General features: G+C 36.9%; 1 protein-coding gene across 1 annotated transcript in view; it reads right to left on the reverse strand.

Moving 5' to 3' along the window:
* Positions 1 to 3,104: 3,104 nt before the first annotated feature.
* Positions 3,105 to 23,929, reverse strand: part of LOC126298632 (glutamate decarboxylase) — a 237,553-nt gene continuing 216,728 nt past the window's right edge. The window contains exon 12 of the mRNA XM_049990040.1: positions 3,105 to 11,008. The gene's annotated coding sequence lies outside the window, so the exon portion shown is untranslated. The remainder of the gene's footprint in view (positions 11,009 to 23,929) is intronic.

Genomic DNA, 23,929 nt, shown 5'->3' on the forward strand with positions numbered 1-23,929 from the left:
TCTACTTAGACCTAATGTTTTTAAAGCAGAAGTATGTCTTTTCCACCTCTCTAATCGGCAAGCATTAGCAGAAGTTAAAAAGAAAGCTTTATGTATAGCATACAATTTATATATAGATGTTGAGAAAATGGCCACCACAGTAAACTTGTCAATTCATGTAGATTACATCCATTTCTAACAAATCACTGTGAAGTTTATAGCAGAAGAGACTTTCAAGTCTACCACATATTAGGGTTTCTATTCATATCGGTTACATATGGAAAGCAGTAAGAATGATTGTTTAAATACCTCTGTGTGCACTTCATTATTCTAATCTTGGTATCTCTGTCAGTGTGGGGGAGATATGTAGGCCACTGTAGTATATTTTTTGGTATGTAACTTAACACTGGTTTTTGAAACTTTGTAAATAGACTTTCGCTGGATGTTTGGCGTCTGTTTTCAATAGTCTACCGGTTCAGGTTTTCCAACATTTCCCTGCGCTCTCCCATGTGTCAAACAAACCTGTGACCAATCGTGCTGGCCTCCTTTGTACACAACCGACATTTCCTGTTAGTTCTATATGGTGTGGGTCCTACACATTTGAGCAACGATTTAGATGTACTCGCACGAGTGCTTTGTAACCAGTCTCCTTTTTAGAATATTAGCTTTTTCGAGTATCATACCAATGAGGAGAAGTTACCACCTGTTTTACCTACAACTGCACCTATTCCATCATTCCATTTCATATCCCGACCGATTGTTACATCCTGATATCAGTATGAGAAGGCCAATTTCAGTCGTCACAGGATACAGCTATTATGCGTTTTATGAAGTTCATAATTTTACTTTTCTGTAGTTTTAAAGCAATTTACCAATATTCGCACTACTTTGAAAAATTATGAAGATATGATTGCACATTTGTGCAGCTTTTTTCAGTTAATACTTGATTACTGATGACTGAATAACGTGCAAGACGTCTGAGATTACGATTAAAGTTATCTGCGAGATCATTTATGTGCAAAACGAACAGCAAGGTTGCCAGTACAGTTCCCTGGGGCAGGCCTAATGTTATGTCTACTTCTGTCTATGACTCTACATCCAGGATAACGCGCTGCATCTTCCTTACACCGAAATCGTTAATACACATATGTAGTTAGATTCCCCATATGATCGTACACTACTTAAAAAATGTTGGCGCGGTACTAAGTCAAATATTTTTCGGAAGTCAAGAAATACTCTGCTCCACTGATTTCCTAGTTCCTTGGGTTTCAGCACAGTATGTTAGAAAAGCATGAGTTAGGTTTTGCGTGATCAATGTTTTCTGACTCCATGCTCACTGCAATGGAGTAGGTCATTCAGTTCGATATGTTTCATTACGTTTGTACTTAGAATATGTTCTACAATTCTACAACAGGTAGACGTCAATGATATAGCTTGGTAGTTTTGAGCGTTATTTCAATTCTACAACCACTGAGCAAACTTATTTGTTTGATGAATCTAGCGTGTACTAAGATTAAAGGGTGGTTCACTGAAGTGCAGTTACTGTGTATAACGTGAAAATAATTCTACTGGTCAATAGAGTTTTTTTAATTTTAATGATTTCAGCTGTTCTTCAGCGCCACTGGCAGTGATATGAGAGTTAAACTGGGGAAATATTCCTGGATTTTTCCCTGTAAAGAATAATTTGAAAACGTAGTTCAGTGCTGCTGCGTTGGTTTTGCTGCCATGAGTTTCGGTTTCTGCATCATCGAGTTTCGGTTTCTGCATCATCCATAACAGTCATTTCACAGTCTCGTAATTTCTTTCATGAAATATATTCGCAGTTGCAAATATGGATGACCATGACCTGTATAATGGAATGACAAAAGTGAAAATCAGTGCTGGACCCAGGCTCGAACCCCGATTTCGTGCATATGAAGAGTGGTCGCCTTCCCATTAGGCTATCCTAGGACGACTCACGGCCAGACACAAACCTCCATATGTCATCAACCATGTGTCTACAACCTGTGTTCGTGCATTCATTATATAGATTCTTGTACAGGGGAGACATTTCAATTGGAAGTTGCTTGACCGGTGTCAGTAAGTACGACACTGCAGAGCCTGTTTTGTTCAGAAGTATGATGCACATAGCCGTTACGAAATACATGAAATGTATTTGCACTTGCGAATATGGATAACCGTGAGCTATATAATGCATCGTACTTCTAAACAATACAGTCATCGCAATATCGTATTTATTCACCAACACTGGGCAAGCTACTTTCAAATAAAATGTCTCCCCTGAACAAGAATATAAAAAAATGGATGTACAAGTGCAGATTGCAGACACATGGTTGACGACAGAGTGATGGAGGTTTGTCTGTGGCCATGAGTTCTAGTCGGATAGCCTAATGGTAAGGCAACCGCTTACGGTAAGCGGGAAATCTGGGTTCGAGTCCCGATACGGCATACATTTCAGTTGTCGTCATTGCATTATACGGTTGATGGTTGTCTATATTCACAACTGCGAAAGCATATTATTTATTTAATAACGGCTGTAGTAGCCATAGTGCCTGATCCTTGGAACATGAGCGTATGCCCAAAGGAACGTTGCATCCTACTTCTGAACAGTATAGGCATTGCAACAGTGTATGATTTCTTTCAGTTTTATGAGACGTTTTTCGATCAGGTTCCGCTATTGTTGTCACTGACAGCTGTATGTATTGCCCTTTTGACAGCCAAATGCATATCATTCAGCTGATCTTTGTCTATAACCCAGTGCTTTGCTTTATACCTATTATGCAGCAGCTGTTTCTTTAGAAATTTCTTTACAGTGACTGTGTGTCATGAAGTCTCTCTTCCACCATGAACTGTTCTTCTAGGTACGTATATATCCAGTGTTTGGTTAACTGTTCTTCTAAACTTAAGTTGCCATTCCTCTGCATGTACCTACACAATTAACTGTTCGGAAAACTCCTTGAGATCTGAAACTACTGCATTGTTACCTAGTTTGCTGAAATATAAACATTTTGATTTGTGGTACCACACGTTTAATGAAAAAGTAACTGAGCTAAAGGCTGATTTAATTTATTAAGTAGTTCTCTTAAGTTGAATGGATGATCTTGGAAACAATTATTACAGTGGTCTAACATTGAACATCTACTTTATTTCGTATATGTTGTTTACACTACAAGACATTAAACATTAATCAGAGATCATAACTAATTTTTTAACAAACTTATGAACACCTTCATTCTTTTTATATTTGAAAATATACCTAGGAAAGCATATTTCAAACCCAATAAAATATAATTTACATCAATATAGTATTTAAATAGTAGCTCTATAATATCTCACATCAAAATACACCATCAAGGAAAATTTTACAGTTAAATTTATTTATTAGCAGGATGTAATCCAATGTACTATCACACTGGATAATTTTTTCAAAATTTGCTTTTAGCTCTATTATCAAAGCCAAAAATTATATTGAATTTGTGCTCAAATCAACATAACAGATCAAACACATCTAGAAATTAAAATAAGTAGGCACCAGTCAGAAATCAGATGTGAACTGGATTCTACTCTATTGGAAATTCCCTCCTATAAGAATATTTTTTTATCTGAGGTTTTTTCCACAAATCAATTGATCAGCTACCTAATAAAGTAATTGAGCAAAAAACCGTTATTTTAGAGAAGCAAAACAAATCAGAAATAAATATTTTTGTTTAGCAACAGTTGAAATATATCATTTTGACACTTGCACTGAATATCGTAACAGTAACGATTCATACTTGAAAATACTAAAATATATTTTTGCTTTCTTTCCTTCACAGACAAACAAACAAATACACACTAGCAAACAAACACACACAAACACACTTACATATGCGCTCAAATACAGACATATACACAGACACACACACAGGCACACTCATATAGCCCATGTGCATGCATATGTCACACTTAAAACTTATACTGTAAAACCATTTTTCAGCAGACATGGGTTTCATGACAGTATGGGTAAACCACATTATTATTGCCACTTGACCACATGTTGCTAGTGGAAGACATGGAATGTTGTCGAGAGGATAATTTGCTTTGGTGGGATGCACCAAACAATTTCTCCACTCTTTAATACTGTGCTAACATTAGTTATATAATTGTACACCAATAATCTTAAGAAACAAAAAATTGGTTGTTGGTTATGTAATGTACATGACAGGAATTTCATTCCATTAAAAATACATTGAGCTAACAGGAAACATACATATATATATTCTTCATTTTCACATTTTTTAACAGACAAGAAAACATTCCTTTTCTACATATATTACTATCGATGATAACAGTGATTTCATAACTGATATTTTTGTAGCATTCCACTGTGGAAATTGCCATGGACATTCAAATTAGATCCTCATTTGTGATAAAAATAGACTCTCTAATAAATGTAACGCCAATGGAGGAAATCAATGTTTCTTCCAAAATAAAATTCCTCAGCGATTTGTTGTGAAATTACTGTTTACAGCATGGTTTACATGATGCCAGCCTCAATAAACTGCAATACTAAGGTCATTTTTAATATTAACATTATTTTTGAAATTGAAGATGAAGATACTTCCCTTAATTTTGATGCTATTTTAACAGATATTGAAACGTATATAAGAGTAACAAAAATACAGCTGTTTTCTAAAATAAGATCTTGAAGTAGATTATTTTTATTCACAGACTAGATGAATTATGAGTGTCCTATCTCTGTCTGAGGCTACAGTAAAACATATTCTACCACACAAAGCTTTTATCAGGAACATGTAGTGTATGAGTAACTTCTGATCACAATAATACAATTTTAGTGGCTGTGTAGTACACAATGGTATAACTGTACTGTGATATAGGTACTGAGGCTATAGTTATTTGGTGATTACAAGAGGAAATTAAACATCAGAATTAATGAAGATACATTATATCAACAACCGAAGACAAATTTGTGAGAGTTGACCATCGCTACTTCTTCCCATATTTGCTGTGCTTCATTTGAACATATTTACACTGACACATATTTTTAATACATTACCCTGGTGCGAAGAGGGCTTCATGCAGTTGTGACATAAATGTATGCAGGAAAATTGCGACCATATTCCTAATCAGTAGGAGAACTGCACAACTGCTGTATTGGTCACTAAGTAATAAACCACCAGCTGACAAACAAATGTTTTTATTTTATGTGTTTTGGGTAGAACCCATCATCGGATTGTCTGTAAAACATAGACAATAACAGAAAATTTAACTATACAAAGAATACACAAGGGTATAAAACTGCAAGAATTGTCAAAATCAAACAGATGAAATACATACCATGAACATCTTTGTAATCAGGTACATAAAGATGATATGTAACAAACAAACTTGTCACAGCAGGGTGACTGACCAATGACAGTGCAATAACTAGGATACAATTTAAGCCACAAGAAGGCAGTGATGAATACAAAAGTAGTGCCACATAGTGTCAAAAGCAGAATTTTTTTTTCTTTTTCATTAGAGATGCTCTATACAGTATCAAATTTTTACAAAAGTTTACAAGGCATGAATTATAAATAAGTAAAGTTATAGTAATTTACAGTTACATAGAAAATACCAATAACAAAAAAGACGTGGATGTAAAATGGCAATGCATGGAGTAAAAATTCCAGAACAGTTACATAGATGCAAACACCAACAAAAAATTACATAAATAAAGCAAGTGAAGGGAAACAATTTAATAAGGTACAATAAAACAGAAACAATAAAAACATCATAGCATATGGCAAGGGCTCAAATCACTGCAAGATTAGATGAGGGAGAGCATGCAAACAAAAATCGTCAAAAAAGAAAACAAATGATGTAACAATAAAAGACCATAGCAATGCAATTGAAAATAGAGGGCATGATATACTTTCCAAAAACATTGGATTAAGTGATAACAATAATCCATTCTGCAGATGAGCTTTATGATAATATTAGATGTGAAGGATGCTAGGTAATCGAAACCCACAAAAAAGTGGAGATAAAAAACTTATAAGAAAAAGAAACATTTGCTTGGAGTTATAGACATACATGTGAATGCTTGGAATTACAGGTTCAGTATTTTGCAAATATTTAAAGAGGGGTTGCATGGTGGGTGTCAAAAATTTCTTATTCCTCTAATATATCTAGTACACTCCCTTTTGGCTCAACAAGGAATATATGTAGTCATTTATCTCTGTGTAATATAAGGTGTCTCATCTGTGATAAATGGCGACTGGCTACAGATTTACTTTTATTGGAGTGTTCTGCACTTGGTTGGCATTTATCACAGGAAGGACACCTTATATTACACAAACATAGAGGACTGTAGATACTACAGGTTGACAAAAAATGGCGTTCGCTACATGTATTATAGGAATAAGAAATTTTCACATCAATCATCGTTAATTTTGAAGAAGCAATTGTCTTCTAGACGCAATAGGTTCTTTAAAATATTCACTGAAATACTACGGCTATAATTCCAAACACTTCCTTATATCTCTACCTCCAAGCAGCTGTTTTCTATACTTTTATGTTCTGTCATTTGTGTTTTTTGAGGATTCAGGTACCCAGCATCGTTGACAGCAAGTATTTCAAGTAATGCTCATGTACAGAAGAGGTGTTCGTTGCCACCTAACCTAACGCTTTTGGAAATTATATTGTGCTCTTTGTTTTCCCTTGTGTTCCTTTGGTTTTTTATTAATACATAACTTTTTTATTTGTTAGCGATTTTTGTTCGCATGGCCTCCTTCATCTAATCCTGTCAAGGTTTGAGTCCTTACCCTATCCTATGATTGCTTCTATTGTTTATATTTTATTGTACCTTATTAAACTGTTTTCCTTCACTTATTTTATTTGTGTAATTTTGTGAGAATGTGTGGATCTGTGTACTTCTTTTGGAATTTTTATTCTGTTTGTTATTTTACATCTATGTCTTTTTTGTCGTCGATATTTTCTATGTAACTGTAAATTTCTATTACTTTCTTCATTTTATTATTCACATGTTGTAAGGTTTAGTAAAAGTTTGATTTTGTATACTACAATTCTTATGAAAAAAAGTGATAATTATTTCTGTTTTTGACGCTGTATTGGCACTACTCTTGTATTCATCACCTCTCTAATGTCTTAAATTATCTTCCTGGTTATTGCACTGTAGCTGGCCTGTCAGTCTGCAATGACATCATTGTTTCTAACATATTGTCCTTACTTATGTGATCACCAAAATGTTCATGGTGTGTATTTCAGCTGTTTAACTTTGATAGTACTTCTAGTTTTATACTCTTTTACATTCTTTGTATAGTTACACTTCCTGTTATTTGCTATGTATTTCTGGTTTTCAGACGATCTGAGGATGAGTTCTACCCAAAACACATCTAATTAAACTGCTGGTGTATCAGTTGATGTCTTCTTAAGCAGCAACTGGTACAGCAGTTGTGGAATTATCCTGCCTGAAAACGTTATACACTTGTTTCAAGGGAAGAACATTCTTTTTTCTTCTGAAGAAATTCTGAGATCCATATTCCTAGAGAAGATTATTATTTTTGGAGACTTTTCCAATAATATTCTTATAACTGGCTTATATCAGCTTTATAATGTTTTTGACATTTTCAGCAATATAGTGACAAGATAAATGACTGAAGTTGGATGATAAAGCAGATACCCTGATGTTATTCTATTTGACAACAAAAGCGTTGGTTATAGAAACTTCCACTGTGCATCTGTTACAAGTTAATCAATGCTGAAAACTACTTAATTGACTAACTTCTGCAACCAAATTGCAGTACTGTTTCTTAAATGAATTTCGTATGGTAGACACCACATGGACAAACAAAATTATTCTTTTATAGAATTAGTCTGACTCCTTTTGCTTTTCAAGTATAAGGAGTTGTCTGTACTGACTATCTTTCTCATTATGTTTGAAGACGAATAATCTATGGTTAAAATGTTAGATAATGTTTAATCTTGGTGCAATTTGTTGTAAATAATGTGTAATGACTTTCTCAATTTTTCGTAGAGTGTTCTGCCATTGCATATCATTCAGGAGTTGTACTACTCAGTAACATGATATTTGACTCATCAGTATCTCATTTTTGGTGCTAAAACTTTATGATGAATCCTTTAACTTATACACTTAGAAAAACATCAGGGCATACTGCAATAATGGAATACTGTGATGATATACAGGTAGTAGATTCATTAAACAGAGTGAATTCTCATATTTCTGATTAATTTGTTTGGACAGACCGAGAGAAGTTACAGGGGTCATAAATGGATATCATACATTTTCATATGTGATAGAATGTTGTTTATGTAATGGGAAAGGTATAATGATGATCTATGTCACCATCATTATGTGTGCACAGAACAGCTATTTTGTGTTATTGTTAAGCAACAGGAAATTTTTTAAACAGTCATTACAATAGTTACTAAGTTAACAAAATGCTACTTTAGAATTGATTCTGAAATGATTTTCTCATTCTCACACAACGCTGAATTATTAAGACTGTCTCGTTGTTTAAATCCTGCACATATCTGGCACTATGTAAGCTGTTATTTGCGATACTAATTCTATAAAACTCGGTAACAACCAAGAGTCAACATGGCACTTTACTTCAGAACCTTGTCTTCAACAAAATACTACAGCAGTTAGAAAGTTTCGCAGTTTCAGCTGTATGTTTGCTCTGTTATTGCTGATTAGAGATCTTATAAGAGCGGTTTATCTTGAAACAGTTCAAATAAAATGGTATGAACCACCTTGGAAGTAAACAAAATGAAAAAAAACATATCAGTTCATAAGTAGACTTAAGTTCAGATGCAGAAGACTCCAATTATATTCAACAAAAGAAAATATTCAAATATAATTACATTATTACTGATATGTATTTCTGCAGAGATTCTATATCTTACTTCATCGGTGAATTTGAATCCATCAGTAACATTGAGTGGGTATATAACTTGATAAGTTATTACACTATGTTAAGACCATATACAATATAACACTAAAATAACCTCTGTTATTCTGGTAACAACTTTATGTATTTGCAGACCATTTATGTTATATATACTAATATCACAGTTAAGCAATCACACATTCATCTACAAAAAAGTTATAGGACCTTAAAGCACATCGCTATTGAAATGAGAATTAGTTTTAGGACAGCAAATTCTGTGAGACATCTCCAGATGCTGAGAGACTTCTTTAAAACTCACACTATACAATCCTTTCCCATGTTAATTGACTAATCATAAAAAGTTTTGATTTGCATTATAAATTTTTACTATCGATTTATTAACTGAAGTGTCACCAGTTGCAAAGAAATACACTGGTTATTGCTTTATCATTTCAAATCAGTCATTTTAATATGTTCTTTTTTGTAATAATTCTGTTATTGCTACTTCAATGATATTGACATATTACAGAATACATTTGCTAACAACATGATAGTTGTATTATAGAATAATTTAAAAATGTCAAGAATGACAAAATCATTTGTTCAATAATTTTTAATTGCCATTTTAGGCCGTAATATGCATGTATAGGTTTGGCACAGAAGATGAGTATTATTGACAAATTTTCTGTATCACAGTCTTCCTGTTTATGAATGATTTCAGTATAAACAGCAACTTAATATTCATTTTTCATACACGTGATCTTGTTGTTTATTTTTAATGTACCTCATATTAACTGGTAGATCATCATCACAGGTTTTCCTATTTATGAAATGAGTGCAAACCTTAACAGGCTCTAGCCACTTCTTGTAGATAAAAATATCACAAACCAGCCATCATTCAGTTATAGGGCCTCATTTTAACATAATTATATTATATAACTTTAATAATATAAAAATTATCTGAATCATTTAAACAAAGATTATCTAAGGCATTTAAATAGTTGACTCTATTACATATTTATGAAAAGCATAAATACAAATTCAAAATGTGTGCTGATAATTTTACTTGTGAAGAATCACTGAACCATGCAGATCAAATGAAGATCACAAACTTTTGTATATCTGACGTTTTGCTTTATTAATTTATGCCAAATATTAGGTTTTCTTTATTAGAGGAGTTGTGGTAATTTTTTTTGCACCAAATCAATTCACAATTAGTAAACATAAAGAGCAAAAAAGTCAGCTTCTAGTGGGAAACACAGCCACTCTCTTTTTGAATTGGAAATAAGGACTTAAATGTATTTAAGCTGCCAGATTTTTCATCTGTACTTCTGATTGCAGTGAAATAAAAGGTCCATATTAATGCCAGTTTTATGGATTACAGTATTAAAATTCTATGCTCAATTTAGTTCTATAAAAGCCTCTATTAAATACTACTGTTACCATGATGGTATGTAAAACATACATGCATTGCACACACATTTTATGATTATTTATCCTTGATCACAAAATCATTTCTGGGACAGTAGCATTTATATTAATAATTATTTACAGAAACAATTCTTAATTATGTAACAAAATGGCTACTATTGTAATATAGGTATTGTCGTACCAGCGTAGAATGTCTTTAATCTGACAATTGTTAATTTATATACAGCTAGCATGGATGAACATGTTTGCCATTTGGCTGAACAAGTATAATGTTACAGGTTAATCTGAATGTGTCCACACATAAAGCTATATATATGCCACAAATACTACCATACACAATATTCTTTCAACTGTTATCATTATTTATTTTCAACATTACAACATCAATTAATATTAACACTTATGAAAACATAAAATAAACTGATATTTCTCCCTGATGTTGAGATTACAGTGATACATTCCTTGAGGGAAAATTTTAATAGCTCACATATTACTCACCACAGTTTATTTCTAATGAGTTCTTACCCAATCATGCTAGCAGCTACCATCTGGCTATGTTGTACTGAATACAAGTTGTTCAGTTTCAGTCTCTATGAAAATATGTTCTTCTCTTTTTGTAATTGGTTAATGGCATGTAGTTAACTCTTCTTGCTTCATTACACGCTGATTTTGTGCTCCAGGTGCTGAAACAATTCATAACCTTGTAAGAGTTGCATAATGTACTAGGACATAAAACTAACATGTTTTAACTATACGAAATTTTTATCTGTAGATTTAACTGCAAGTAAGATCTAATACATATTAAGAAAATCTTTTGAGAGCTTGTTGGGGCAATTATTGATAGTGCCACAAATATACTTGTAAGCATTTGCCAAACTCCTCTATGCATCTCGAGTGTTTCACTTCGTAATTCAGTTGCCATTTTCTTTATATCTTTTCCTGTATAGATCTGGGGATGGTTTACAAGTATTAGTTGAACCATTTCTCTATAACTAACGTTCTGGAATAGCAAATACAAACAGCACCCAACATCTGGAATGTGCTTTCATCAAAGCTGTTCAAGATTAAAAGCTGTGATCTTCAAATTAGTGGTTATGCATATAGAGCTTTGACAAACGACCTCCTGGTGTCAACAAGAATCTTAGGGACGATGATTATTGTTCAAAATTAAATGTACCAGAATTGTTCAATAAATAATGCCCCAAATGTTTGTAGGAAAACGTCATTTTAGGTGCTTCGAATTTGATATTTCTTCTGGAAGTGTGTGACCTTGAAACAATTCAGCCAGATTGCAGAGCTGTGGTGAACTATCAAAATCGCGTCTACACAAGACACTCGTTCCAAGCAACATGCTGTAATTGTCTTTTGAGTTGTGGAAAAAGAAACCAGGGTAACGTTTGTGCCGAACGAATGGTAATGATGCTAATTATTGGGCTACTGTTAGGTGTTGTGTAAAGAGAGTTAAAACGTCAGGAAGAGCAGAAATTGAACATTGTGATCGGCCATGTTCAAGATGTCATGTCACAGCTGCTGCTCTTGACGCGATGAATCCCATGGAAGCCATTATTCATGCAGACTATCACATCAGAACTTGATTCTACAGCTATCAGTGACATTAGAAATGCATGTGCAATGGTTGACTCTTGAACATTGTAAGCTGTGCTCAAGATAGGTCCCACAAATGCTAACAATAGACTATAACATTTAATAAAAAGGTCAAGATTTTAATGGGATGACTTGATACAGCTGTCAGGAATTTGAAGAACTGCACATTTTTCATAAGCTGTACAAATTTATTCTTTATTTTCAATCGGTTTCAGTTGTAGCAATCATCTTCAAAGGAATACTATATCAACAAAAGCAAATGAACAATGTACACACAGGGTAAAGTTGTCAGCTTAACCATGGTAAACATGTGGAAGCATTCACAAAAAAATCTGTATACTGGCTAGATATGGAATTCAATTTTCCACTGAGGAAATTGAAAACTATCAGTCTTAAAATATTTACGTAATCAGAAAAATGTGCAGCAGGCCATGACTTTGATACCAGCTGGAAACTGACCTCACTATGATTAAACAGAAAGACCATTAAGGTAGTAACATGATAACTGATCTCTGTGGATACGAGTATACCAAGGAACTTATGTATGCATGAGAAATGTTGATATGACACAATGGAAAGACCATCATAGACATAATACACAGTTCTTGTAGTTTTTATACATTTATCTCCTTTTGTACATATATAGATAGAATTTCTTATATTCAGCGATATGGCTAGTATAATTTACTCTTGACATAACTTTACAAACTATGTTTCATTGATGTGGCAATATATTATCGTTGTGAATAACAGAAATTATTTAGTAAGAGATAGTCTTCATGATGTAAAGTATCTAGGTATCTCATATATACATAACTACTGTGATTTACTCATATCAGAAGAAGTTAGATATTTGCAGTGTCTTACATTAGTAAATTAAATGTGACATGGTAACAAGCTCTTTACATGAAGTTTTCTCTGAGCAGTTGTCGTCAATAGATATTAATTGAGATTTTTCTGACCTATGTCACTCTGAATTTTAGACAAATGTATTTTTGTCTTTTGTGTCTGCATTAGATAGTTACATATAAGAGGTGATGTTTAGTCGATATTTTTCATCATACCATTTCTTATGATTACTATATCTTCATACTGTTAACAACATAGATGCAATGTAAATATTATGTTCATTTACAGTTAGACCTTCATAGTCTACATTTATCGATGGTTGACAATATATATCATTGCATATAACATGTATATAGCACAAACCGATTCCTAAAAGGTGATCTTTTCAGTGTAAACTATCTATATCTTTCATATACTCGTATACTTAAGATCGTTTATGTACTCATATCGACAGTGGTCAGTCTCATGTTACTATCTTTGTGATAGTTGCGATTAATTGCAGTGATATCAATTATGTGCTGGTATAGAAATCATGGTCTGTTATACATTGTACATTTTACAACCCTGATGATTTTCAATTTACCCAATGGGAAGTTGAATTCCATACCCATCTAACATACAGATTTTTTGTAACTGCTTCTACATGTTTATTCTTATAAAGCTGACATGTTACTTAGTTTATCCTGTGTGTACATTGTTCATTTGGTTTTGTTGATACAGTCTTCCTCTGAAAATAGTCGCAATGATCGAAACCAGTATAAAATAGATTATAAGCAGTTTGTACAGTTGATGGCAAACATGCAGTTCTTTAACACTAGCCATATTGTCTTAGCTGTTGGAGCAATTTGATGTCAATGGAGGGATTCTTGTGTCACAGGTCGTTGTAGGTGACGAAACCTGGGTGCATGACTCGACCAGAGACAGAAAGGCAGTCACTGGAGTTTCTCCACCCACTATAACAAAAAAAGAAGAAATTCAAGGCAGCTCCCTGTACTGGTAAAATCATGATGACAATCTTTTGGGATAGTGATTGTGTCATTCTTATGAACATGGTACCAAAAATGGTCGGTTGTTAATTCAGAGACAAATGTGGAAACTTTGAAGAAACTCAAGAACCATTTCTGATGAGTATAGGACAAGAGGTTTTAACAACAGGGAATACGTGCTCTTACACAGCGTTAGCATAAGGCCATGGAATGCGATGAGGTTATGTAGAAATACAGTACATATGAAACAGACGCTGTCTGATATTGTCACGAAATTCTAAATTTGAAGAATAAATACGTTCTGGACAAAAAAATTGTGGGCATTATTTATTGAATGACCCTCGTAAACTACAGCCAATAAATGAGGGCGAGCTGAAAAGTAATGCTTCCATAACTATGTCGGTGTACTATGAGACACCCAGAAAACTAAAAGCACTAATTGAAAGAGTTTGTCCACCTATAGACCACCCTGTCCTTCACCCTGACAATACCTGACCAAACACGAGTCTGTGACATCGCCAGCAATCCAATGCCTTGGTTTTGCTGTCATAGATTGTGTTTCATATCATCTCAACTTGTCCAAATTGTCGTCTGTTGCCAAAACTGAAAGAGCAGCTTTGAGGACCTTACCTTAATAGTGATGAAGCAGTGCAAACAGAGGTGAGGATGTATCCCTGACAACAAAGCCAAACCTTCTACAGTGATGGTACCAATAAACTGGTCTCTCATTGGAAAAAAAAAATATATGTCGACAGGATGTTGATGTTGAAAAATAAATCTGTAGACATGAAGACTGGGGATGTAGAAAGTTAATAACGTTTATTTGGTTTAAAAAGCATTAAGAGTTTTGACATTAAAAATTCAGTGGCGTTACTTTTCAGTACACCCTTGTAAAAAACACTACTTTCTTATCAGTTTTTTTGGTTTGGCTTTGTGAAAGTCTATAGCTGTAGGATGAAGCATGAGTTTGCAGTTAAACAGCAGTAGAAGATCAGTGCAGGTATGGGCCCAGATAATAATCTAAGTCAAGGTCGCCATCCACCCCTCTAGGGAAACTGGGAGTGGTAAATTCAAGGTTATGATGTAACCTGATACCTATCGTGTATCAAGTTAGCGCCCCTTCCACTGTCCACACCTCTGTGGCTATTTATGACACAAAAACAGCGGGAAAATGAAGATTACCCATCCAATGGGCTGGGTCTAAGACCAAAATCAAGATCACCCTCCCCCAGCTGATCTTGACCAATAGGATGACATAAAATGGTGGTCAAACCAGGTCACGTGTTGATATTTTCCACGTGCTGTTCAAGAGTGAAAGAATTGAGAAATAGTGCAAAAGTGATTGGAGACAAGAACTTATGTTTGAACTGCAGAGTACTCATGTAGACGTTGAAGAAAGTATTGTCATATAAGGTTGTCGACGATATTTTTCTATAAAGCAAGAAAGAAAATATCATGAAAGCCAAAAATAAATAATACATTTTTTATGGTCTTGCAATAATACGGTGATTCCTTGTGTAGATTTTTTCCACCTCTAATTTCCTACACATGAGGAGTGGACAGTCCATTGTGAAACTTTTTTGTTACAGACAATTAGCGATAGGTTTGGAGGTAGACAAAGGTGGTTCCCAATTGGAACTGAAATAAAAAGCCTGATGCACACATACCTTTCAAAACAAGGGCAAGTACGACATTGTAGTGCCTGTCTTAAGAAGAATGATGCAGTGTTCCACCGAACATGCATGCATGGGCAGTGTGGCGAGTGCAGGTGTTGTGAAATGCATGAAATGCTTTCGCAGTTGCGAATACAAACAACCATAGTCTGCCTGATATCAGGCAGCGACTAGCAGTTAAAACGTTCTCCTCTGTACAAGAATTATATAATGTGTAGAAGTACAGATTGTGACGCAGGAACAACGAGATATGGAAGTTTATGTCTGGTTGTGGATTGTGCATGGATAGTCAAAGTACAGATTGTGACGCAGGAACAACGAGATATGGAAGTTTATGTCTGGTTGTGGATTGTGCATGGATAGTCAAAGCCCGCTCGCGTAAAACGGGAAATCCGGGATGGAATCTTGGTGCAGCACAGATTTTCATTTTCGTCATAACCTTACACAGATGATGATTGTTCGTGTTCACATCGTAACCTGCTGTATTTCGCGTAAACAGAGAAATTAATTTTCAAACTCCCAACATAATCAGCAGTTTCTGAAGTTGTGGTGCCTACGTAAGTGGCGCTGTTTTTGGATACTTATGTGTCCCCCTTGGATTACACTATTTCCATCGTACTGTCAGAAACAGAGTTCTGTGGCGAATTAAGGCAAGAACGCATAGAGTTGGTCTGTGAATAACCTAATGAGATTTTTGGACATTTGCAAAATTTCCTATAGTGGACAAGAAACTACAATAATTCTGAAAGTTGGAAGTGGATAAGAAAATTTTTTTATTCAACGTCGCCATGTATTTACATAGTGTTGTGTGTGACAAATGAATGGACATCATCATATTATATGACATTGCCTGACTCAGTCTCAGATGTCAAACCCCATCAGAAGTGACATCCCACTATATAAAATTCAGCATTAAGCCGATTCACAGCAATCGTTTCTCTTAAGTGAGGGGTGAGAAAATCAATCACCCATTGTATTGCGACTGACATTGGGCACTATTTTGAAGGATTGGTAGAAAAAAGTAAAGAAGTTTTTATTTTATTTTATTGGCTTTCGAGACCTGATCAAACAGCAGTCTCAATAGCGGAAGGTCAACTGTGAGAACGTGAGAACAACGCAACACTCTGTCTTCGGTCGGGAATCGAACCCAGGTTCCTTCAGTTAGCAATCTACTACGCTGACCGCGCAGCTACAAAGGCGGACAAAAATGTACGTTAACACCCCATCTATGACAGTGGCATTGAAGACGCAACACAAATCTATTACTACCAGAGTCTGGTCAGTTCTTAAAACCTGTGGAATAATAATATTTGTCAGAAGAGTAACAGCTTAAGGTGCTTTTTTTTCGTCGCAATGCAGGAAAATGACAGTTTTTTTCCTTGTGAATGTGAGCCTTTAATTCTTTTGCACTGTGCATAATTCAATAATTGTCTTTATAGTATAAACCAGTCATGATGCCTAGCATGAAAAGGCTAAACACACACAGTGTACTTCACAATTCATTTTACACACTGCGAGAGATTGTAAAGGGAACATAGTACATTAAGTTTTGCACAGGAGACAGTGACCGGAAACGGTTCGTTTCCATGTTACAAGGTAAAGAAGAGCTACTCAGTCGTGCAGTAGATGTTTCTTATGCAGTTCGTCTGTTATGGTATGCTACCCACATTAATGAACGGTACGATGACGCGATGTCAAGTGACGTTCTCTGTTTCCATCTTCCTTGTTTTCATGTTTGTTGGTGATGCGTCAGTTGAGATTACAGTGATTAGTACTGGAGAAACAGGATGCCTGAGTACATGTTCGCAGAGTACAACGATATGTTGTTCATTTACGGTGAATCTCACCGTGATGGAATAAAAGCTCAATTTTGTGCCACGAGTGCTTTCCAAATCGCGTGACTCCCATCTCACGCCATGTGTGCCTGAGTAGAACAACGACTGCGGGAAAGTGGGAAATTCACAAGCGATAGAGCAAACTGTAGCGCTCCGAGAAGGCGAGCACTCTCGTATCAGAAGAGGAACTGCTTCATCAAGTTGAAGAGAACCCATCGATTAGTACTCGAGCTACTGCGCGTGATTTGCATGTGTCTCCTCGTGTGTCTGGCATGTCCTGCATGAACTGCAACTCCACCCATATGACCTTCATAAGGTAGACGCTGTGCTCTCCGCAGATTTTGTGCCGCGTGTCAATTTCTGTATTTGGTGCTCACACCGTTTCGTGGACTTTCTCCACCTTCCAAGGCGACTTTTGTTCACCAGTGAACAGGGAAGGTATTTTGAACACTCGAAACAGCCACATTTGGGATCAAGAAAACCCCAAAGCCACGTGTACACGAAGATTTGACCACACTTTAGGCATCAATGTCTGGACAGGTATCTGCAATGGTCGTGTGATTGGGCCGTACATCCTCTCTCCCCACCTAACGGGCGCCAGGTACTTGGTATTCCTGCAGGAAGTGCTGGTGGACTTTCTGGAAGATGTGCCATTGGACATTCGGCACGAAATGGGGTCCAGCCTGATGGCACAGCAGTACATTTTGCAGTTCGCTTCTGAAACCATCTAAATGTAGTCTACAGGGTCAGTTGGATCGGTAGAGGTGGACCACATGCTTGGCCACCAAGATCCCCAGATTTAACCCATTTGAACTTTTGCTTGTGAGGCCACATGAAGAGTATTGTTTGCGAGAGCCCCGTCCAGTCGGAGGAGAATCTCGTTGCACAGATCATGGCTGCAGCTGAAATGATTAACCATACACCACGTATGTTGGACAGAGTTTACGCGCTTACTGCGCAGATAAGCTGTGTACACTGAATTTGGTGGTCGTCATGTCGAACAGCTGTCGTAATATCACAGTAAATAGGAGTGAAACCTCTACATATTGTTTTCCTTGTAACATGCAAATGAACCGTTTACGGACATGAGTTCCTGTGTAAGAAACTAACCTAAGGACATCACACACATCCATGCCCGAGGCAGGATTCGAACCTGCGCCGTAGCGGTCGGGCGGTTCCAGACTGTAGCGCCTAGAACCCTCGGCCACAACGGCCGGCTCCTGTGTAAAACTCGATCTACTAAGTCCCCTATACAGCTTCTAGAAGTGTGTAACATGAATTGTGAAACACCCTGTATATATACACTAAAAGTACAGGCTGCATATAACAAATGGAAATAATGTTCGAGGAACTGACTTTAGCTATTGTATCCCAATTGCGCTATTTTGTGTGTAGGCATGTCAGTCTCTCAGGTGCTACCCCACGCCTAAAGCTGGTGGATTCACCTTCATACACTATTTCAGATGTAACACAGGTGGATCTGCCTCTGAACCGTACCATTGATCTGCTGGAGTACAGGCTATTCTTCGTGATCAAACTCCATTTTAACATTAGGAGGTTGGGGGTGTGTATGCCTTAGATGACTGTAGTTTGAACTGAACATTTGTTTACGGTGAAAGGCAGCACCACACAGCAATACTCCACTAAAATGGGAACTGATAATCGTTCATAATGCAGCTTGTAGGATATGCTACTAAAATAAGGGGCTGACAGACATAATGTAGACGATCTTTGCTATCGCAGACTCCAACACAGATGTCATTAGTATTACACATAAGTGCAATATTAAGACTGAGGAAAGATCCTTTTTTCAGTCTAGGTCCCTGTGATATACCATGCATCAAAATTCTATATCGATATGGGTATTACCCAAGGAACAAATGTGTCAAATAGATTGAAAACAGTCCCTGTTAAAGATTTCGTTCTGCAGTGAGTCCATTAGGGATAATAAGGACACGCGAAAGTTGACTGGTGCAGAAGTACACCTTACACATAACCGACACCGAGAAAAAGGTTGTAAACTATGTTCTGTCTACATATAATTTTAGTTATCTACCTCTAAACCACACGCAGATTTTTAACACAGACTTCAACAAAGAGGACACAAGAATTATACACAAACAGTGCTATGTATTTTTCATATTAGCAAGCAGTATTTGCAATGAACCTCTTACTATATATGTAAAGTGGCAAGCACCCAATCATGAATTACTAAAGTGCTGGAAACTCTAGGTCTGTACCCAAGAACATAGTGAAACGAGTTGATGACATGCATGCAAGAACGTGTGTGTTCTGTATGACTGTAGTTTTAGCTATTTAACGTGGCAATTCGATTACACAAAATCATACAGTTAGTTTACTCATATTAAATATTGAATTTCACTACAGAAGAAACATAAGCGTGGGTTAGGTAAGGAAATGGAGTGTAAATTGACTTTGTGCTTCTCTAAGAAACACATCTGATAAGAATTCTATACTGCACAGTAAAACACTAGACGGTACAGGCAGTGTAGCAGCATCATACATCGCGTAAGTATTTCGCAGTCTTTGGTATGCTCTTCAACTTTATCTAGACATTTTTTTGTAGGAGGCGGCATCACTTCTTGGAGCATATGATTGATCTTGCATATACGCATACCCGACGTGTGTCATATGTATTTGATGTGGATACCACGTGACAAAGTGATTCACAATCATCAGAAAAACGTTGCAGGTAAATGGAGCTTTGCTGCAGGTATCGCTTATCTCCGCAGGGATGTAATATAAATATTACATTAACACACGAATATACAATGAAAAAAAAAAACGTATTTCTCGGAAAATACTATGGAGAGTGCATTCAACGAGGACTGCATTTCCATTGTGTCATCACCATCATATACTGTAGCGCCAAAGAACTTGGTATAGGCATGCGTATTCAAGTACAGAGATACGTAAACAGGCAAAATACGGCGCTGCGGTCGGCAACGCCTATAGAAGACTAGTGTCTGGCGCAGTTGTTAGATTGGTTATAGCTGCTACAATGGCAGATTACCAAGATTTAAGTGAGTTTTAACGTGGTATTACAGTCGGCGCACTAGCGATGGGACACAGCGTATCCGAGGTAGAAATGAAGTGCGGATTCCCGTGCGACCATTTCACAAGTATATCATGAATATCAGGAATCCGGTAAAACATCAAACCTCCGACATCACTGCGGCCAACGTTCAACGTGACAGAATTGCAACCCATACGCAGATTACTGCAGATTTCAATGCTGGGCCATCAACAAGTGTCAGCGTGCGAACCGTTCAACGGAACAACATCGATATGGCCTTTCGAAGCCGAAGTCGGCCGCACTGAGTGGCAGCGCGGTTAGAGGCGCCATTTCACTGATAGCTCGGCCCTTCCTGCCAGAGGTTCGAGTTCTCCCTGGTGCATGTGCGTGTGTGTGTCGTTCTTAGCATAAGTTAGTTTTGTAGTGTGTAAGTCTAGGGATCGATGACCTCAACAGATTGGTTCCTTAGGAATTCGCACACATTTAATTTTTTTTTTTTTTTTTTTTTTTTTTTGAGCTCTTGTCCCACTTGTGTACCCTTGATGACTGCACGGCACAAAACTTTACGCCTCACCTGGGCCCGTCAACACCGACATTGGACTGTTGATGACTGGAAACATGTTGCCCAGTCGGACGAGTCTTCTTTCAGGTTGTATTAAGTGGATGGACGTGTACAGGTTTAGAAATGACCTTATGAATCGATGGACCCTGTATGTCAACATGTAACACCGAAAATGCAGGATGCATGGCACCTGCTAAAGATATAGTATAATTTTTTTCTGAATTGTATGTAAATATTTGTAATTTAAATGCTTTCTTTTAATAAGTAAGGACATTGCATCGCTGTATGTGTAAATTTAGGTAAAAGTCTGTTGACGTTTCATTGTATTTATATGTGTCTTATTGTTAAACTTATAAGCTCTGGGAAAAAGCCAAAGGAATTGTTATATACATCGACTAGCAACGATAATAGCAGTGCCTGTGCGTTGTAAAATCTTTGAGTAGGGAGTCGCTGCGCGGAGCGCGCGGAGAGAGAGAGAGAGAGAGGTTCCAGCGCTTGTAGTGTGTGGAAGTGTGGTGTTAACGCTCTCCCAGTACAGAGTACCATATTCGGCGGCATCATGTACGCGCGCCGGCTAGATGTCTAGTAGCAGGAGTACCGACAGTGGACAGTGGCGGAAGAGTCTGTATTGATTACGATTGCCTGTTCTTGTAATTAGCCGTGGCTCAACAACAGCAGCAGTTCCAGCAATACAGTTTCGTCGTCGGCTCCGAGTTTTGTCGTACGCACAGCACTGAAGTAAGACTGTTCATTGGTAGACAGTATTAACGGCTAACCTAGCAACACAACTGAATGTGATTTGATTGATAAAGCCGGCCGTATGGCCGAGCGGTTCTAGGCGCTTCAGTCTGGAACCGCGCGACCGCTATGGTCGCAGGTTCGAATCCTGCCTCGGGCATGGATGTGTGTGGGGTCCTTAGGTTAGTTAGGTTTAAGTAGTTCTAAGTTCTAGGGCACTGAAGACCTCAGATGTTAAGTCCCATTGTGCTCAGAACCATTTGAACCATTTTTTGATTGATAAAATTTATTTAAATCGGCTGGTCTCGGCGGAGGTTCGAGTCCATTCTCGGGCATGGGTGTGTGTTTATCCTTAGGATAATTTAGGTTAAGTAGTGTGTACGCTTAGGGACTGATGACCTTAGCATTTAAGTCCCATACGATTTCACACACATTTGAACATTTTTATGTCAATAGTATTCAGTTAAACTCTGGGAGATCGTGTCCTCATTGCCCCCAAGACATTGTTACCAAGCAGGAGCCTTGTTCCTTTTCTTCCTTATATGCTGAGTGTCATAAGAAACAAATTGAATAGATACAGCCAGTTTATTAATGAATAATTTCACTTTTAAGAATTTTAGCCTCTGTCTACTTTCAATTAACTGTTGTACAACAGAGGTTTCAGTATATGACTAAAGTGAAGCAATTTAATTTTTGAAGTTTGAGAATTAATCACTGGAAAAAATCCAAATCTAAAGATATGAACAAATTAAGAGTGCAGAAGTTTTATTTATTTACATATAGCTTGGAGCATATGGCTGTTTGGTTTGGTACGTATTCTAGTGTTTAATTCTGTTCAAGTCAGCAAAAAAAGACTCAGTTGTTCAGAAAATAATATGAAATCCAATTTGCAAAATAAGTAATGGCAAAGTAAAAAGTGCTTGCTTTTTTTCTAAATTTCTTTGATGACGTTATCTTGAGAACACTGAAAGTCGTTGTTCATGTAACGATGTTTAATACTAACAACAGTTTAATTACACATTTTCAAATCATTGCTCCATTGCCTTTTTTCAAAATTTAATGCCAAACATAACATAAGAGTCACTTCTCAGTTTTCTTTATCATTACACACTCACTCAAAATTAGTGTTAAAAAACGTGACAACCTTCAGTTACCAAGTCAGTGTTTAATAATACATGTTTCCCAAATGGTTCAAATGGCCCTGAGCACTATGGGACTTAACAGCTATGGTCATCAGTCCCCTAGAACTTAGAACTATTTAAACCTAACTAACCTAAGGATATCACACAACACCCAGCCATCACGAGGCAGAGAAAATCCCTGACCCCGCCGTGAATCGAACCCGGGAACCCGGGCGTGGGAAGGGAGAACGCTCTTTTTCTTACCCATTATCTTGTACAGGATTTTGGATGTAAATTGCCCTATTGGGCTGGCGACCGTTTATTATTTCATTTTCGTTCATTAGTGTAACTTTTGAATTCACGATTTCTGTCCAGTGTTGTTCGTGAGTGAATGCACAAAATAACTGTCATTTTCCAAATTATAGCCCTGTTCGGTATAATTACTTTTTATTTTTAGTAGATTTTCGATCAGAAGTGTCGGTTGTACACTTTAATCCTACTTATTGGTATCACTTCTTGGGAAAAGATAGCCTTATCGAATTAGAAAAAATCCAATAGGTATACACGCAATCCACGGTCATATTTTATATCGCAAGTAGGATAGGCCGATTAGTGAGAGGGAGGTTACAAACAGGGGACTGTTCAAGGTGGTGGAGACTCTGTGATGGTATGGGGCGTGTGCAGTTGGGGTAATATGGGACTCCTGATACGTCTAGATACGGATCTGACAGGTGACACATACGTAAGCATCCTGTCTGATCAACTGCATCCATTCATGTCCGTTGTGCATTCCGACGGACTTGGGCAGTTTCAGCGGACAATGCGACATACCACACGTCCAGAATTGCGACAGAGTGGCTCTAGGAACACTCTTCTGAGTTTAAGTACTTCCTCTGGCCACCAAACTCCCGAGACATGAACATTATTGAGCATATCTGGAATGCTTCGCAACGTGCTATTCAGAAGAGATCAGCACCACCTCTTACTCTTACGGATTTATGGACAGCCCTTCAGGATGCATGGTGTCAGTTTCCTCCAGTACTACCTCAGACATTAGCCAGGTCCATATCACGTCGTGCTGCGTCACTTCTGCGTGCTGGCGGCGGCCCTACACGACATTAGGCAGCTGTAACAGTTTCTTCGGCCCTTCAGTGTATATCCACTGTAGCGATCATAAGAGGGATTAGGGCATGTACGG

This window comes from Schistocerca gregaria, chromosome X, assembly GCF_023897955.1.
Source record: "Schistocerca gregaria isolate iqSchGreg1 chromosome X, iqSchGreg1.2, whole genome shotgun sequence".
NCBI classification, from domain to species: Eukaryota; Metazoa; Arthropoda; class Insecta; order Orthoptera; family Acrididae; genus Schistocerca; species Schistocerca gregaria.